Source organism: Dermacentor variabilis, chromosome 4 (assembly GCF_050947875.1).
Source record: "Dermacentor variabilis isolate Ectoservices chromosome 4, ASM5094787v1, whole genome shotgun sequence".
Lineage (NCBI taxonomy): Eukaryota > Metazoa > Arthropoda > Arachnida > Ixodida > Ixodidae > Dermacentor > Dermacentor variabilis.
In genome coordinates this window covers 77,868,147-77,874,146 of record NC_134571.1, presented here as the reverse complement: position 1 = coordinate 77,874,146, position 6,000 = coordinate 77,868,147, and the positions used below count along the sequence as shown (strand labels likewise).

The following is a 6,000-nucleotide window of genomic DNA, read 5'->3' as shown; positions in this document are numbered from 1 at the left end:
TCCTATTTTTATCTTCCATACTTCACTATTCAAACGTGCTTAATGGTGCTGGCGCGACCTTCTGTATACAACACTGCACCATGCGAAGCCGTTCAGATGCCCCGCTTTCATAGCTTAGCTCTCTGCGGACAGCTGTGCCCCCTCCCAGTCTTTTCTTCTTTTACTTCACATTTGGCCCCATCACCTTCCTTTGTGTATCTTTTTCCGTCTCGTCATAGCTTTCTTTTCAGCCCTTCTATCTTCATCTGCGCTTGCGGAAGGGATAATATGCTGTTGACTGCGGCCTGCCTGTTTGGCGGAAAGTGCACAAACATTGGAGCGAACCACTCACTTCTCATTCGCACATCCCCGGAAAAATTCTGCGCATCTGTTATTTTTGTTCTTTCGAGAAAGCCGTGCCCAGCGGCTGCAGACACGAAGCTATAATCAAAGATTCCTTTTCCCTCTGGCGAGCACCCCAGCTCTTTCAGCAACCTAACAGTGATGGTATAAACGGCCGCCCCGGCCTCTTCACACAGTGCGGATACAAGCCACAGCGACTGCAAAGAGCTTGGTTTTCTCTCCCGTATTTTCTTTATTTAATTTTCGTTTTGCTGTGGTTATTCTCCCATCTCTGTCATTGAATTACCCATTTCACGAAAAAGTACCAAGTACCGCAACTACGTAATAAAAGATATGCCAGAAAAAAGAGGAAGACCGTGGAGTGCAGGAGCGAAATCTAAAGTATAGTGTAAAAATCCTGCGAGGGGAAACCGCAAGGAATTGCGGTGTTAGTCCTCTCGCGTGTATCCTCGAGGTTTGTTTAGGAAAGACGTGGTCTTTCGAGCTTGTGGCGTGCGCCAGTGAGGAACGCTTTTGTTGACTCGATGCATTGGTCGGCGCTTTGGCGATTCTTGCTGTCTCCAGTAAGCAAACACTAAAAATTTAGACAGAGATTGGCACGAAAGAGAGGGAACACAATAGCCGAGCCACGACCAAAAGGCCGAACTTGCCTGACTCGACCGACAGTTGACCAGACATTCTTAAAGCCACTGCTGGTTTTGTTTGTATATCTTTCAGACATTCAACTGCAGAGTGTGAAAAAAAAAGGAAAGAAAGAAAAAAAAACGCTCACGAACATAAAAAAAAGGAAGGCCTTCACAGCTCAAGGCAGCACAGCATCGTCCGTTTCGCACATTCTGCTTTGGCCGTCCCGACATGCGGGCGGCGATGAAATGGCTCGCAAAGTATTTCGCTTTGCTCGCGCTGGCGTGACGCGTTGCTGAATCGCTGGGCGACCGAACGCGGCGCTCTCGGTGATGGATGGCCCTCGCTCTCGCGCGCTGGGCGTTAAAGGGTATGCGGCCGTGCAGGCCTTCAATCCCCCGAGCGTGAAGTGAGCTACGCGAGCACGCAGCTTCGGTTTGCCCGCTTCGCCTATTTATTTACGTCTTTTGCCACTTCTGCGCCGTATTAGGAATTTTTTTTCCTGACGTCATAATCGGCTCTCGCTCGGGACTTCCATTTTCTCCGCCGAATAGCCCCGCAGTTTTGTGTGTCAGAAGCGCCTCCGTTGGTTGTTTGCCTTTCGTTGGACTCCAGTATATTTTTGCGTTTGATACGCTGCGCGAAGGAACTTCTATATGCGTATACGGTACACAACTGGTTGGCCGTCACTGCCTTCGGCCATGGAAGGCTTTTATATATATAAGAAAAACAAATGTTGACTGTGAAACGCTTGTGATCATTCTACTTGATTCAATAAAGGGATATTACTTCTTCAGTTAATAACATTTTTTTTAATGTAGGAGAGTCTAAATGCATATATTGAAAGCTTCATGTGTTTCCGCGATCTTCTAGAAACGTCATGTTGGGCAGCACCCGTACTGGTTATAACCACGGAAAGCTAATACAGACATTGGCCAGCGCGACGCAAATGTCAAACATAATTCCCATTTCATTCCGATGCACTTCAGTGAGTTCCTTCAAACTGCCGTATCTATGCAGGGCAGCAAGACGTACTCTGTCTGGTTTCTTCCAAACATTATGCAAATGTTTTGCGAAACATGCCATTTTATAATTATTGATTTCCTCAGCTAGTGAGGAGTAGAGGGCACACGCACGTCTGGCTTCAAGGAGTGGGATACATGACATCGTATGTTTATTCTGAATTTTCCTTGCAAGATCTCCAGTGAGCCTCTCGTCTGAATTTACTCAGTGCTCCTTGTGGCGCATGTCTGCGTATCATTATAGACCAGTTCACACTCTTAAAGGCACTTCCTATCTGAAACTCACGCCTTTACAGCCGGGTGGGAATTATAGACCAATTTGATCGCTAAGGACCCTTAAGGGCCCTAAAGTGTGTAAATAGGTTTACAGTGTGCACGTCCTGATCTCAATTGCACTACCTCCGCTATCACCCAAAATTTTGTTGAAGTTGCTCGTCCGCACGGGTGCATGATTACACCACATTTCCTTCCTCTCTCTGCCGTCTATATGCTGCTATATTCTTTTCTACAAGCGTATATGGTAACGAACCAAAGGCTTTTTCGGTTATCAACCTCTTACTTCTTTTTCTGTTTCACGCTGTTTCATTTTTATTTGTCAAGTCTTCCCGTCGAAGTGAAGGAAAAACGCCTCCAAACAAGGCGAGGACAAACGAAAGCGATAGTTTCAAGGGACTGCCAGGGAGTTCCACAAGAAGCCTGGCAAACCATTCCTAAATGCCTGGAGGCCTGATCATAAAAACTTCATTTGCCATTTAAAACGTTTCCTTGGGCCTTGAGGGTACTGGAGGACTTTGCATGAACCTTTATGAATTCGAATTTTTTAACATGTTCCTAAATTGAAGTATAATATTTGTTCTTGTTACATTGTGCCCATATCCAAAAACACCTGCTGCTGCAGGCTTTCGGTGATGCGAATTCGGGCTGCGCAGCAGAACGCTAATAGCTTCAAGCGACTTAACGAGTGGTCATAACCAAGAGCAGACGCTAGCAGGAGCCGTTGGAGGAACAAAATGGTGGTGGTAACAACTTTATTGATATTCTGCTCAGTTATCTGGCAGGGCCGAGTCCTAGGATGGCCCCTCACGAGGAGTGACCCTTTCGGCCCAGGCATTTTGTAGTTTTTCATCTGGCGTTCTGAGCAGCTCCTCCCACGTCTGTTGTGAGGGAGCTGGCAGGAGCGACCTGGGAGGGGGTAAGCCCTCGCATCGCCAAAGAATGTGATTTTGGGTAGCCAATTTTGATTTGTGCAATTTAGAAATATTGGGTTCCATTGCCCGTTGGTAATTATGGCGAGCCAATGTGGGCGGGGGAACGACTTAGTTTGGATTCGACGCAGGATTGAGCCTTGCGCTCGCGTGAGGCTTGCGTTTGTAGGCGGGTAGATTCGCCTTTTTTGCTTGTAGTAGTTTGTTATCTCGTGGTATTTCGTCGGTGCCTCATCCATGGCATCCGAGTCTGAGGGGCACACCTCCCGGTTGATTAGACCTCGGGCTACCCAGTGCGCATCCTCATTCCCTTGATTCTCCGAATGGGCAGGGACTCATACGGGTTCTACAGCATTTTCATTTGTAAAGTCCCGTAGGACTCGCGCTGCACAGACGCCTATGCTGCCTCTCGAAAAGTTGACTATTGCCCTTTTTGAGTCGCTTATGATAGTTTGCACGGAGGGATTCATGATGGGCAAAGCAATGGCACTCTCTTCCGCTTCCACGGTGGACACTGTTTTTATGGTCGCGGGGTTGAGGATACTTCCCTCTCCGGTGACGACGCTCACTACGTAAGTTTGGTGATTTTGTTTTGCTGCATCGACATAAGCAGTGTGCTTGTTGCTTTTGTACCTTTCTTGAAGGGCCTTGCTCCCTGGAAGAACATGCTCCCTGGGAAACCGCCTCTTGTCGTGTCTCCCAGAGAGCATGTTCTTGGGTAACGGTTTTATTACCAAACGGCGTTTGACCCCACCGAGTAATGTTGTTCTTCCTGCTGAATTCATAACGGGATTTAGCCCGAGTTTACATAGAATGACCCTGCCAGTTGCGGTGCTGGAGAGTCGTTCACGTTGGACTGTTTTATGGGCCTGAACGAGTTCGTCTAGGGTATTGTACATACCTAGCTCAAGTAATCGTTCAGTGTACAGTGTTGAACAAAATGAGTAATATTTCACACATCAACCTTTAGAGTAGCACTAACTTCCCGACGTTAGACATTAGCTCCTCGAAAGCCTTTCAAATGAACTTGGCGAAAACGGCAATTTCCCTTAATCACCGGACAGTTAGCGTTGGCCCCAGGCGAGGCGCCCAGCATGATAGCCCAAAGCCGAAAACACCAGAATTGTGGATGGCACACTCCTATGAAGCCTTGGCGACGCATGCGCCGAGGCGCAAAGTGCAGCACGCGTCCAGTTCACCACCATCACAGCTGTACTGCAATGAAGAGAAGGATGCTTACCGATCGTTGTTGCGCACAATCGACTGGACCTCAGCTATTCTCAGTCTATATAGATATATACACCCCGGTGCTACGTGAAGAATGTGCATAGGCGCTGTCGTCGGCAGTGACGACAAGTTTAGCATAGAGAAACCGGGAATTAAGATCTTGCGTGAAGAAACGAGTGTCGACGTGGCATCAATAGAACAAGAATTTACGCCCATAGTCAGGCAAATGCCTGGGTGTACAGATAAACGAAGGATACACTTACATAAGCGTTCACCAAAATAATTTAAATATGAAAGTGAAGCGAAATGTAGCCCTAATAAAACATGGAACATTTTGGGGTTACAATTAATATGAGATAGTGCGAGGAATCTGAGAAGGAAAAATTGTGCCACTCTAACGTTCGCAAATGAAATTCTACGCTATAAATCTCATATCTTGTCGGTGTCTAGGAGCCCAATAAAAACTACAAATAAACAATGCAAGGTGACATGGATTGGGCTTCTGATGAAGTCATGTAAATGGAGAACAAGATCCCTTTTAAAGAAAGAATAAGGAACATGAATGAAAAGAAACGCCCGGATAAATGGAGAAATATGTGTACCTCAAAAGCGTAGTCGTGGAAGGGAGGAATAAGTCAGGAAATTTGACAACCAAGTACAGGGTTATTCAAAGCGGAAATGAACAAGTGTGAGTCATAAAAACGTGAGTGAAAGAAACAAAGACGTTGAAGTAGATGTAAATAATTATAACAAAAACGACCACGAAAAATTACAAACATTTCAAACGGAGCCCGAGCCTTCTGCGGAGTTTTCCGGAGGGGGCAGAGCCACCTCCCTTGGCGATGCCGAAGCCTACACACACAAACACACATACCTAAAATGTCATTGCCAGAGTTTTCTCACCAAATCATTTCAGGCTTTTCTATTTTTCCTTGCCGCGACCTTCGCACTTACAAGTTTATTGCGGCTAATAGCTTACTGCATCATTGTTGTCGCGGATTTGCACGGATTTTAATTCATACTTTGCTTTATTTCTGCAAATCCTGACAATAGGACAACAAGCGCATTAGAAGTCCCAGCGGCGGCTGCCTCATCCCTATTTTCTCACTTCAACATTGTTTTAAATTTCCACTGTAAACACCACGCGCACACACAATATATTTAAATATACACACGGAATAAAGTTGATTATATTTTTGAAAGAGATGGAGGTAGCCAATTAAAATTAATTTCTAAATGTATGGACAGCCTATGCCTAGAGAATGAATATGTCGCTTTGTTTTCACCTCGCTTCAAATTGCTTTGCGTGCTTTCTTAACCCTGAAAAAACCGGCAGACTTCCGTGACCCCTTCAGGAGGGCCTTTTTATGAACGGCATGTGAAATGTACGTGATTGATATGTGTCTGGGCTTTTCTTTCCAGTAAGCAGTGCTAACGATCCATGAAAAAAAAAAGGAACTCTTGTAATATTTTGCAACATTTATTAGGGATGGAAACGTCGTCACTTGCATAACAAAAAAGGACACCAAGAGATTGTGCACCGTGTTATTGAGCCACCGAGGCAACTTGGATGACATAAA

General features: G+C 45.8%; 1 protein-coding gene across 2 annotated transcripts in view; it reads right to left on the bottom strand.

Annotated features, from left to right (window-relative positions):
• The window catches only part of LOC142579400 (cell adhesion molecule Dscam1-like), a 288,431-nt gene that overhangs the window by 186,551 nt on the left and 95,880 nt on the right, over positions 1–6,000 (bottom strand). The gene's annotated exons all lie outside the window — the stretch shown is intronic.